At 37.4% G+C, this 11,875-nt stretch overlaps 1 long non-coding RNA gene across 2 annotated transcripts; it reads right to left on the bottom strand.

The window, feature by feature from the left end:
• Positions 1–16: 16 nt before the first annotated feature.
• On the bottom strand, positions 17–1,071 carry LOC125469281. Of its 2 annotated transcripts, XR_007251627.1 has the most exons (3): positions 891–1,058; positions 706–802; positions 17–101 (listed from the first exon to the last, which is right to left on the bottom strand). It is a non-coding gene; the product is annotated as an uncharacterized LOC125469281 (long non-coding RNA). The 2 variants fall into 2 exon arrangements; XR_007251626.1 differs by lacking the exon at positions 17–101 and having other exon boundaries at positions 680–802; positions 891–1,071.
• Positions 1,072–11,875: the final 10,804 nt, after the last annotated feature.

Below are 11,875 nucleotides of genomic sequence, written 5' to 3'. Positions count from 1 at the left end.
ATGAAACAATAGGTCATACCTTAACTCATGATCAAGACTAGGCTTGAAGAAAAACAGTGCAGTATGCAAATCTTTTCGTTTTCTTTTGATTTTGGAGAAATCTGCATAGTAAAAGCAAAAGGACGGTTATACCACACTTGCAAAGTAGAAGCCGAGACCATAAACAAGTTTTCACATACAATTATTATACTAAAAAAACTTGCTTGGTACAGAACTTAAGCAACTGTTTTCAAATCTTAAAAACTATGAAAACATATAGAATCTGTTGTGGAATTTCAATGAGACATTTTAACAAACACCATATCTGCACACTTTAAGCCCACCATATTTGAATTTCTTGAAATGTAGAACGATTTGCTCGTTGAAGACCATCAAGACTCGTTGAACACTGTATCACAGAGTTACTGAGCTGGATGGTACGATGGAGTTGACCCCCGATTCTCGCGAGCTGATCGATCGCACAGATCCACAACATCTCCAGAAAAATGATGAGGAATATTTCCAGAAATTTTCAATCAGACTTCGTAGCAGCATGAGAAGGAGAGCAAAGGAATATTTCTAATTAAAATTACCAAGTGACCAATAGAACACTTCCCCATGAATATTATACGGAAAATCTAAAGACGAGCCAACCTTTGAATTAACAGTTTGAGAAGTAAACACTAAACACAGAATGAAGTCAAAGAAGGAAACGGAAGGACATACCTTATTTTCTTCTTAAGCTTAAACAAATAAGACCAAGCTGCAATTATACAAGTAAGAACGGAGGAGGATGCGTAACTCTTTATTTTCTTCTAACAAGCTGCCATTAAAATCAGAGAAAACATAAAAACGAAAGTGTGAAAAGAATTATAGAGTAGGAATACAGGAAATCAGAAGGCGTAAGTAACCTTTCATGTTCTTGGAATAACAGTTGAAAACATCATATGAACACATGCAGGCAGAAGGAGCTGTTATCCTTCTTTGCACTAGCTTCAAGCTTGGCTTGGAAATGTCAGGTCAAGCAATGCTCTAAATAGTCCATTTGTTTAAGTCAGGCATATTAGAAAGCAATGCTCTCAATTATTGAAGGAAAATGTTGAATTTAGTGGCCAAATTATCAACTCCTTTTGGCTCTTTCGGCTAATTAAAATGGGTAAGGATTGTCTGTCCTCCACTTCAAGTGTTCTCCTCGTGTCCTTCTGTTGGTGTGGTCACAGTTAAACCACGTCAACATTTTATATTACTATTCATTTTTTTCTTATTATATTTATAAAAAAAATAATATAAAATGTTGATATGACTTAATCGTGATCGTACAAAACAGGAGGGCACGAGAAGAGCACCCGAAGTGAAGGGCAGATCATGATGTTTGTTGAAAAAAAAAAAGAGAGAGTAGAGTTGGTTGTTTTATTCGGCTCCTTTTTTGTATGCCACATGAGTGGCTTTAGGTACGAAGGCAGAAGCATAGCATAAAAGCCGTTGTGGAGTAGAGAGGAAAGGGGGAAGGCTTTCCTATGGGAAAGGTTGAAAATGGATTGAGAGAAAATCAAGAGAGTTAGAGTGAAAAATATTCTAGTGAAAGAATTTTTAGGATAGAGTGAGGCTCTTGGGAAAATTCTATGAGTGGGTGTGCAAGAGATTCGGGATTGGGTTATGTCGATTTAACTCATGTGTAACTTGTACTATTATTTTCATAGTGAAGAGCAATATCTCTCTGAGGACGTAGGCATAATTTTGTCGAACCTTGTAATTCTCTCGGTGTCTTTCTTTCTTGTATTTTAAATTGTTCAACTGTGAGTTTGTATTTTGGTGAGATAAACTGAATCTCATCTCTGCACTAACAAACGGGCCAAGGCACAACAAAAAATACTAGTAGTGCAACACGCGTCTAATTTTGTAAAAGACAAAGACACTTTTTGGAATTTCATACAAGAAGAGGAATGTGCCTATCTAGTTATTGAATTATTATCAAAGTGAAAATGAGATCCTAAATTATATTTTGTTTTAGAAAAATTAATCTTTAAGCTAATTAAAATCTTTCAATTACATCCCTGAGAATTTATCAAGTATAGCCAAATATTAACCTTTAATTTTAAAAATGTCAGTTTTTATAAAAACTTTCATACATATCTAAAATCTCACTTAAATTGACACAAATACCCTCAATTTATATGAATAACTAATTGTTAGACTTAAAACTCCTTGTGCTATAATCTCTCACTAAGATTAACTAATTGTTTGACTTAAAACTTCTTGACTCATTCGCGGTTCGGCATGATATAATATGTACAATACGAATTTTATAATTTTTTTTAACTAAGAACCAAGCCGATGGTTGTTGAAGATTCAAAGATGTACAGTAGCAGGGAACATGAACCTTTGCACAAATATGTAATTACAGAAATAGATAATTGCACCTACAAGGACCAATAAAAAACAAAATTGTGATGCACAAACTGCTTTCATATATAGAAGATTTTCAATATACAACGAAATGCATATATGTCAATATGAAACAATTACATTGACTTAGAGATTTCAAAGAGATTGCTTCATATATACCAAAGAAAAATTGAGACAAATAATATTACAAGTATTGACAGTACATTTTTTTCATAAATATTCAATTGAAGAAAAACTACAAAAACAAAGAGAAAACATAGACGATGATCAATGCAACTGATGCCTTCACTCTCCTATGCACAGATCTCCACCATCTCTTAAGTCTAGGGTTTTCTCTAATTCTTCATCTAATAGGGTTTTGATTTTTTGTTAGTTAATTGGATATTAAATTGAGGGTATTTGTGTCTACTTAAATGAGATTTGGATATATTGGAAAGTTGTTATAAAAATTGACATTTTTGAAATTAAGGGTTAACTTTTGGCTATATTTGATAAATACCCCATTATACTATATGCGAAGCTATTCTATTCAATTTTTCGTCAATTTAAGTTACGCTACTTGCATATGATGTACCTTGTCAATTTTTCGTACTTCATCTTATTTTACCCCAAAAAATAATTTAGGGACCTAATTTGTGCCCATGTAATAATTTAGGAATCTAATTTTCATTTAAGTGATAATTCAGAAACTGAGTCGACAATTCACCCTAATGAAAATAAAACTCAGAGTATAATTCACAGAGCATTGGTACTAGTTTTTACCAATATTTGTCTAAATTTAAACTGGAAATATATGCACTGGTTCCTCGATAGACATTAAAGATTTTTGGAGGTTTCTCGGCTAATCTGGGTATTTTATCCACTAATTGAAGCTTTTCTCTAAAAGGTAAAATTTTTGCTCGCCATCATCAAGTGATGGTGATGCTCATCATCTTTTTTATAGCGTTACATGTGTTTAAATTTTAAAATTTATGTAATAAATATACACAAACCTCAAAATTTTAAATTCATTCAACATTAATAAATAGAATTATGAATATTATCACAACTTTAAAATGGCGAGAAAAAATGCACTCGTTTCTCTAATATGGCGTGGAAGAAGAAAGTTGACTGTCAAGTGCACTTGTGCTGTCTAACTCAATTAGTGGAGAACCACACCTTTATTCTCTAATATGGCGTGGAAGAAGAAAGTTGACTGTCAAGTGCACTTGTGCTGTCTAACTCAATTAGTGGAGAACCACACCTTTATTATCTAATTGAGTACCACACCTTCATTATCTCTCCGGTCTTGTAAAGTAGTGTCGGTTGTTAATAATTCAATTCATATGGGGCCATTGACCCCATTGGTTTCAGTACATTTTTATGGAACGTCATATTTTTTAAGGACACTTGCAGAAATTTTGAAATGTTGTGACTTGTAAGAGGGATTTACATCATATGTCCTTGGCAAAAATAAAACCTGTCACCAAACTTTTTAAGTAGCTTTTTCGAATCATGTGACTTTAGAGCCTGTTTGGTATTCAACTTAAGAACAAAACTCAAAATTTTGATTTTTTCTAAAAAGACATGTTTTGATTTAAAAATTTTAAATCCAAAACCTTGTTTGGTATGCAACTTCTCTAAACTAATCCAAAAAAATAAGAAAAAGGTTAAGTTGAAGGGTTTGATGAGGGATTTTTTCTCGCAGTAAATTTCGATCTTCTTGCTGGGGTTTTGAGCTCAAATACTGACCTGGATCTACAGCGAGATGACTAAGAAGGAGACGACGCCGTCAAGTTGAATCCTCTGAACACGATGCTATCGATTGAGTTGTTGGGGGATTCAAGGCAAACCACATGGTAGAAGATGTCAGCGAGGAGGAGGATGAGGGTGGAATGAGGCCGAAGACTGTAGAAGAAGGGTTCTGGCGAGTGTGGTTCTTGTAGAGGGTTGGCAACGGGACACGGTAGACTGGGTCTTTGGAGATCTGCAACAATTGGAAATTTGAGGAGTCGGGGTGGAGCTTTGTTAAGAAATTAAGCAGACTGCAATGCACACTAGTGCAGGCCTCTGTGAGATGGTTAGAGAGAGAGACGAGAGTGGCTGAATCTCCAATAAAAAAAAAAGGTCTAAAAACACACATTTTGTGTTTTCAACAAATAGGCTTTGTTTTCAAATATTTTTGAGTTGGAATTTTGAGAATTGTTTTCAAATCAAATACCAAACAAAGATTTTAAATTATGACTCAAAACTTGTTTTTGAGTTAAAAATATTGGATCCAAATCTAATACCAAACATGCCCTTAAATTCTTGTCTTCATTTCTCTTTGCATCTTTTCTTGGAATTTTGATTCAAACGTCTTAGAATTACACTGAGTTGCTAAAGAGATTCGAACTTTGAAATTCATGTTTTGTTCTTTCTTGCAAGTGAATTTGTAGGACAAATTTTAATTACATGTCCAACAAGGGACCGTAAAATTTTCAGAGAGACGGGCTGAAGACCCACTTTTAACAACATCGATATTGTCTCCAACTTGGTAATTACCACATGTACACTCCGTCAGGTGTGGGGTTTTATCACAAAAGACTTTGGTATTAGTTGGAGTGGGGTTGTGAAATTTAAACTTTTCATTTCTTACAGATACGGTCGATGTGAGCTATTTCAATTGGGACAAGTTTTGTTCCATTGGAAATGACGTTGGTTTGGCACCAAAATAGCGTGCATCCTCTAGGATCTCCAATGTGCATTTCGTTTGTGAAAGAACATTGCACCTGATCTAGCCACCGAAATAAAGCCAGCCAAAAAGGTTCAAGCAATCGTACACAAACATAAGGCCATCTCCAACCGAAGGGGTTATATTTAGCCCCCGTCCATATTATAGCCTTATAAGAAATTTTTCTTTTTTAAAGTGTCAGATATATATATATATATACACACACACACATATATATATATATATAATCTCCAACTGAAGGGGGCTAATTAGCCCCCTCAATAATTTATTATTTTAAGTTTGTTCTTTAATTTATCGATTAATTGAATTAAACTATCATATTAAAATAAGGTTTCCAGACATATTTTGAGGGCCACTAGTACTACGGCCTAGTGGTATTTCTCTTCACTGGTAACTGAGATGTCTTAAGTTCGATTTTCGCCAAAGGCAAATTTAAACCAAATTATTGCTAGTTCATTGTGAGGCTAAGCCTACCCCCTCTCCTTAATGTAGATAATATTGTTTGTTAAAAAAAAAAATTCATGTTATTAAATATTTTAATTTTACTTGCATGTTAACAACTTAGACATTAAGGATGCGTTTGTTGCACTGGATTGTCTCGAACTGGACTAGCTTCAGGGACTAAGCTGGACTGAATTAGACTAGACTAAGCTAGACTAGCTTAGTAAAGCGTTTGATACAGTGTCGGACTAAAAATCAAAATAATAACAAACTTTAATATTACATTATTTAATACATATCTATTAATATTTTAATACATACTTATTAATAATTTATTCTTATGCAATGGTTTTCATTTTCTTAAGAACTCTCCCTCTCCCTAGAAACTTCCTACTTTTCTCCCTCTTTGACCCCGTCACATTCTCTTTGTTTCTCCATTTTTTTTCTGCATTTCAGATGTAATAACCCGTCCCGGGATTTACTGAAGAAAATGGGTATTTTTGTATTTTCATTAAGTTTGGGAGATACTTCCTTTTTAAAATTGTTTTTAAGTCTTAAATGGTGTGCCCAAGGGCCCACCCCCTGTTTTTGTCCCCCGTTTCCCTTTCCCTTTCCCTTTCTTTTCTGAAAAGTCTCTCTTCTCTCTTCTCTCTTTCTTTCTCTCTGTCTTTCTCTCCCTCTCGGTGCTCCTTCCTTCGACAAGAACACACACACACACACAACCATGCCCACACCTATAACTCTTTTCTAACCCCGTGGTTGTGTTTTGGACGTCAAACCACGAAGAAATCACCTCGGAGACATTTCCCAGTTTTCCGGCGAGTTGGCCGGCGTGCGAGTTGGCCGGCGTGCGAGGTATCAATCTCTTCGTCTCGCTGGGTACTACAACTTTCCTTTTTGTTTCACCTAATTTCATTGAGTATTGAAGAAGTTATACTCATTTGAATCTTACCCAGTTTCCGGCGGACACCCGTGGCTTCCAGACTGTTTTCCGGCCAACTCCGACCACGATGACGGGAACCAAGGGTATATTTCGATTCCTTACCTTCGGGGCTTCAATTTGGTATATTGAATGACATGTTTTTGTTGAGTTGTGAGCTCCAACGGAGCTTGGGAACTTTCCGGACGAACTCCGGTGGTCTTCTCCGGGCACCCAGGCCTTCGGGCCATTCTGTTTCCCCGCGGGCCTTAGGCCTAACTTGGGTCTTTGGCCCAATACCCTTACCCTTTCCTTTTTTATTTTTAGTTATTTCATTTTAAAAACCCAAAAGGCCTTAGGGCCTTGGTTGCAGCCCAAACCCATTTCCCCTTTTAACCCAAACCCATTTTCTGTTAGCCCAAAACCCAAAACCCAAAACCCTAAAACCTGACCCGTGACCCATGACCCGTACCCGTAGACCCGTATACCGTACCCGTAGACCCGACCCGTTGACTTTGACCCGGTCAGACCGTTGACAGGGTCAACGGTCAGCGTTGACTTTAACTTTGACAGGTCAACGTTGACTTTGACCGTTGACTTTTTGGGTTTTCGTGCGGGACCCCTCCTAGGCTAATTTCGACGTCCTGAACCCGTTTCCGATGTCCGTTTTCCCAAATTCAATCGTTTGAGTAGAGTTTGACTAAATGTACCCTTTATGTGCTTAGGGGCGATTATCTGTGGCGTTTCCTTCTTCGCTAGGTGGCGTGGCTTTTCGACGGCGAAGTACTGTGAGTGGACCCCTTCTGAAAATGCATGTTTTAATGGTAGAATTACATACACAGAAAAGCATGACTTTACGATTATGTTTTATAAAACGTTTTGAGATAACATGCTTACTAAGGCTAGTTTGAATTATTACTATTTTTCCTATAACCCATGTTCTTATAGCATATCTGATGGATGACGATATGATATTTAGAATATGTTTAGAACACCTCTTTATAGTATAGATGATGGATGACTTTATACTATGAAGTTGATTTTCAATATACGTATGTTCACTGGTTTTGTACTTACCTAGTGGTCCTTTCCGCTACGGGACGTAGGGATAGATCCGGTCCGTCCCGGGCGACGGTTTGGTGTTGGCATAGGGCCTGAAGTGTGCTTTCCTCTGACTGTCTGCTCAGAGACGGGGAACCGGCAAGGGGCCTGAAGTGCATTTTCCTCTGACTGTGTGCTCAGAGACGGGGAGCCGGCATGGGGCCTGAATTGTTATATCGGACATTCACTAGTGATTATTATTTATGCGATTGATGATTTGAGGCATTGCACGACATGCTAGGTTTCGGAAAACCTATGTTTATCATTATATTTGTGTTTTCATAAAACCTGGGGGTTAGTACGTTGATAACTGTTTTATTATATATATATATATATCAACTTGGTCCACTCATGTTTGTTTTGCGCCCCCTTCAGGACTTAGAATCGAGGCATACAATCCCGACGTCCAGGTACTTCCGCATCGGCATCTTCGAGTCCTCTCGGTGTAGGACCCATTCCTTTGTTTCATTCAATTTTACATTATTTTCTTTTAGTGTTCTAGATTAGAGGTGTGCTCTGAACACGGTCCTTATTTGCATATTAATTATTCTTTTATATTTATAAACCTTATTTATCCCTTGTTTTCAGCATTTGCACTTAATAAATGGCTTTCATCACCTTCGGGTGTCGGCCAGCACGTGCCTATCCTGGTATTCGGGGAATATCGGGGTCGGGGCGTGTCATCAGATCCTTCAAAACTACTTTTTGCAAAAAATTTCTGCAAAATTTCACATTCCCTAGAAACAAGTTGATGGGTTATTTCTCTCTCTGATCAAGTTATTACTGCCTGGCTTTGTTCCTTCAATCGTTGCTGTTGAAATGTTGAGATGTTTCTTTTATTCAATCATTTATTTTAGTAGCATTTTATCTCCATTTTCAACATATATGAGCTTTAGGAAAGCCTATATCTGCCCTTGATTTGATTTGCTTCGTCAATTTCTCTATTCATTTTTTCGTGTTTGTAAATTCTTCGAAAGGTTGAGATGTTTGGTCTACAGTCGAAGCATATGGTTTAGATTGTTGTCTTGATTTTGCAGTGTGAGATCGCCGTCTTGCATCTGCAATGTGAGACTGCTGTTGCTGTTGATGTGCGAAGGACGAGATCCATGGGTCTAAAAGCAAGAAGGGCGAGATCGACGAAGCTCGCAGAGGATTAGAGGAGCGAACGAAGCTGGTCTTAGCAGTCCGGCTATTTTTGGAGGGTCTTGCTAAGACCCTTTAGTGAACGCAAGTCCCTCCTAGTCCCACTAATGCTAATCCCTGATACTAACAAACACAGAAGTAGACTAGATGTTAGTCTAGTCCAATCCAGTGAGGGCTAAGGAGGGCAAACAAACATGCTTTAAAATGAGGAAAGATAGTTTGGAAAGATGAAAAGAATGTGAGAAATGATGTAGAAATAACTTAGATATTTTTAAATTTTGTTTTAAAAAAAAAAATAAATAAAAAGACTATATGACGTCAGCTAGCAGCATAGCTAAGCCCAACTTTCAGGGTTGGCTGGCTGGCTATGTTTGGCCAGCCTTCTGGCCATTTGGCTATATTTTGGCCCGGTATGTCCTAATTTTTTTAGCCCAGCCCTCCATTGGAGATGCGTTTTGTGTCAAAACGGGCTATATTATGACCTATAACCCTTTGGCTGGCTCGGTTGGAGATAGCCTAATATAACCAAGGCTTGAACTAAGCCAACAGAAATCACACAATCAAGGCTTCTCCCTTGAGGCGGAAGCTTGCAAGCTTACATCCGATAAGGCGGTTGCAGACAATTATAGTGGTGCCCATCTTGTTCTTGGAACTATGACTAATAGTCATAGCACGACTCCAAGTAGCGTACTTGTCTCCATCCAAAAATTTGGACGCACCAATGTGATTTCTGGGGAATGTGTTGTGTAGTCCAACCGATCAGAGGGCCTTCTAGTCTGCTTTCCAGGCTGATATTTCTTTCTTTAAAAGGAAAAACAAAAGGAAGAAATAAAAAACACACAAATATGCAATCGCACACACGCATAAAAACTTGGCAAGCCATCCAAAAGATGAGGATTCCCTCTTAGAAGAGAGTGTTGCAATTGTAACATCTACATTTGTATCCGCAATCATCAGCTGCTCCTGTACAAATATATAATTAGTTGAGGAGTACAAATAAACACACACTGTTCAATATGAAATCTGACTGAAGAACTATGTGTGAGATGAATAAATTAGACTTTTAAATCTGACGGTTTAAGCTTTAGGAAAAGCTGAAAAATTGGAGAGTGAAATTAATAGATGCTTAATTAGGAGAAATCTTTAACTTGATCAGCTAGCAGTCCTCGGCAGTCAAAGTTTCTCGTGCAAAATCCTTGCAGTTTTGGTGGACCAGAAAGTTTTAAATGTTGCAAGCAATTGAAAGTAGTCTCATTTTCTGGATCATCTCCGTTTCACGCTACTATTTCTACCATTCTTTCACATGACTCAACTTGCAACCACTTGAGTTGCTGCAAATTCTCAGCCACAGAATAAGGTATTGAGTATTGCGGTCCGTGACAATCCCCTATACCCAAAGTGGTTAGATTTCGAAAGGATATTAAAGGTTATGTTAGATTCTCTAATCTGTCACTTACGATCAGGAATAGAACTTCCAAGTTTGGAAAAACAGGGCCCCCTGGTCGGGAGTTTTCCTTTCCTAAATGTATTAGCTTTGGCTTTTCTCTGAGCCACATATATATCCTTTATATGTGGGAGGGTCTCAACTTTGTGTAATTCTTTCCAAAGAGCAGAGAACACACGGAGCTTATCAAGATTCTAGTAAATTTTCAAGGATAACATATGACTTGGGATGTGAAGTAGCAAAATAAATTTCTTTTAGTTTGCTCAACAACTCTACTGGGAGTACATGTACAATTATAATTTCCTTGATTTCATTAATTCACAGTTGTACAAATATATACTAATTAACTTTCTTGGAGAACAAGTAATCTTAAGCCCACAGGGATTTACAAAACCTAACCCAATAAGAATCTTATATAGATTGACCTACAGTAACAACCCCCCGCAAACTTGGCGGTCTAGAAGTGACAGGTTTGGAACGTAGCAGGTGAAAACGTGGCTTGGAGAGCCCTTTTGTGAGAACATTTGCAGGTTGGTCAATCAAAGGAAGAAACTGAACCTTGTGAGTGCCCATCTTGACCCGTTCACGACCAAAGTGATAATCAAGCTCAATGTGCTTCGTCTAAGCATGAAATACAGGATTAGCAGCCATGTATGTAGTACTTAGGTTATCACAATACAAATGATAGTGGAAAGAACTGGGAAACAAAGCTCACAAAGTACATAAGAAAGCCAAATAGACTCGGCACTGGAGCGAGAGACAATTGATTGCTTGGTGGAGCTCCACAAGATCAAATTAGGACCATTAAAAACTAGAAATCACAAAGTGGATCGACAAGTGTCCAAACACCCAGCCAATCAGCATCAGAATAGCCACGAATGAGAGCTGAACCAGATGAGCGACGAAAGGGAAGCCCATAATCAAGAGTGCCTTTTATATATCGGAGAATGAGAATGCGCTTAGCTGCAATAAGATGAGTCTGAGTGGGTCAAGACATAAACTGAGAGATATGATTGATGGCACAGGCAATATCTGGTTGAGCGAGAGTGAGATACTACACTAACAGTATACCGTAAGGTTCACACCAAATCACCGTGTTCTTATCCAGCATTGAACATTCCAAGTTGAGGAATGACTTGCCCTTAAATATAATCAATGGTAATGGCATGCTTTAAAATATTTTTTAAAACTGGACACCACATAAATAACTTTCATATTAAAAATATAATAAAGAAATTGTTATTGACACTCCAAGTTTCTCAGTCTACACTCCAAACTTTCTATATTTAGAAAGAAAAATACACTCCAAACTTTCTATATTTAGAAAGAAAAATACACTTGTGAGGAGTGTAGAATGAGATTTTTGGAGTGCCAATAACACTTCCCTATAATAAATGTATTTACTTTTTTTTAGTACATTGATATTTTTACACTAAGGGGAGGGGGATTTCGGCTAAGCCACACAATGGGCAACCTAATTTGGTATCAAATTCGCCATCACGAGATTCGAACCTAAGACCTCTCACTTCCAAGTGAAGAGGAATACCACCATACCGTAGTACTGAGTGGCTAATGTACTTACCTGATGGTGTATGTTTAACTAGTATCTAAAAATCACATAAATATTTCGATTATGAAAAGAGTTGTGTACTTGTAGTTACCTTCACAATTAAAAAGAAAGGTTGTTTCATTGATCTTGGGTGGCCTAACTCAAGCTTGCCTTGATCTT

Source organism: the organism of the source record quoted next, unplaced genomic scaffold (genome assembly GCF_019419815.1).
Source record: "Pyrus x bretschneideri cultivar Hongxiangsu unplaced genomic scaffold, Pyrus_bretschneideri_v1 Contig41, whole genome shotgun sequence".
Lineage (NCBI taxonomy): Eukaryota > Viridiplantae > Streptophyta > Magnoliopsida > Rosales > Rosaceae > Pyrus > Pyrus x bretschneideri.
Note: the sequence above shows the minus strand (reverse complement) of the source record. Positions and strands in the feature narration are given on the sequence as shown.